Source organism: Muntiacus reevesi, chromosome X, assembly GCF_963930625.1.
Source record: "Muntiacus reevesi chromosome X, mMunRee1.1, whole genome shotgun sequence".
Lineage (NCBI taxonomy): Eukaryota > Metazoa > Chordata > Mammalia > Artiodactyla > Cervidae > Muntiacus > Muntiacus reevesi.
This window is the reverse complement of record NC_089271.1, coordinates 137,994,370-137,995,767: the sequence shown is the minus strand read 5'-3', so window position 1 is coordinate 137,995,767 and position 1,398 is coordinate 137,994,370. Positions and strand designations below refer to the sequence as shown.

At 43.8% G+C, this 1,398-nt stretch overlaps 1 non-coding gene across 1 annotated transcript; it reads right to left on the bottom strand.

Moving 5' to 3' along the window:
• Window positions 1-734: 734 nt before the first annotated feature.
• Window positions 735-806, bottom strand: TRNAC-ACA (transfer RNA cysteine (anticodon ACA)). The gene has a single exon. It is a non-coding gene; the product is annotated as a tRNA-Cys (tRNA).
• Window positions 807-1,398: the final 592 nt, after the last annotated feature.

Here is a 1,398-nt window from a genome sequence, read left to right as displayed (position 1 = left end):
TAGGGTTGGTTGGGGGTAAGTAATAAGGGATGGTTTATTTCAGAAAAACATGTTTCAGGTTTTTTAATAAGCCTGGGTGGAGAGATTTGCCAAATGGAGGAGGTTGCCAGTCCATACCATGTCACCAATCCTAGCGAGCAGAGAGTGTGTCATCATCTAAATTCAAGTTCTGGAACTAGTCAGCCAGTGTGTGAATCCTGGCTCTGCCACTTAATAATTATGTGATCTTTTTTTGGAAAGAAGAAGTGAAGAATCAGAAAGCAGATGCTGACATTAAGAACATAGAGGGCTTTGGCTCAATAGCCTCTATTATCTGAGATGTATGACAATGTCATCTGCTGCTCTCACTGTAAGCTGCCAGGGAGCCACGACCTTGAGAAAGGCATGTCAAGGACATGTGATAAAGTGCCAAAACAAGTGTTCTCCCCTCACACTTTGTAGTTGTGCAGAATTCAGCATTGCATTATCAGGAAGATTACCTATAGTTACCAACATAACAGCAAACCCTGCAGTCTTAGCCAGAGGTATTTTTGTCCTTTAGGCTCGTCCAGGGCTTTCCAGGTAGCACTAGTGATAAAGTGAAAGTGAAAGTGAAGTCACTCAGTTGTGTCCGACTCTTGCAACCCCATTGACTGTAGCCTCCAGCTACAGAAGCTACCTACTAGCTTCTCCATCCATGGGATTTTCCAGGCAAGAATACTGGAGTGGGTTGCCATTTCCTTCTCCAGGAGATATTCCCAACCCAGGGATTGAACCTGGGTCTCCTGCATTGTAGGCAGGCACTTTACCGTCTGAGCCACCAGGGAAGTCCTTAGTGGTAAAGAACCTGCCTGCCAATGCAGGAGATGTAAGAGATGCAAGAGATATGGGTCCGATCCCTGGGTTGGGAAGATATCCTGGAGAAGGAAATGGCAACTCACTCCAGTATCCTTGCTTGGAGAATCCCATGGACAGGGGATCCTGGAGGACTACAGTCCATGGAGTCACAAAGAGTCAGACACGGCTGAGTGACTAACACATTATAGGCTCTATGCATCTCTGATCAAGCTTCCCTTCTACTGCAGGATCATTCATTCCCATTGTTCCCTGGAGTCTTCTGTTTTCTCATCTAACAATTAACACTGCACGACAAGGGTATATCAGTCTGTGTTTTGTTTTAGGGATAGGAATGCACACAGAGTGTGGATTACTTACAAACACAAACACATACACTGAGCCCCAAAGTGGACTATTTTTGAGGATTGTTTAAATTGATCATCTATATGAATCTAAGGAAACAGACTCATCATTTATCCATCTCATTCTGTACTCTGGAGAAATATTCCAAGGTTTAGGTAGGAAAGAAAGGGGGTTTGTTTCAGAACATCACTGTTTTGTTTTTTGTTTTTCTCAGAAGTA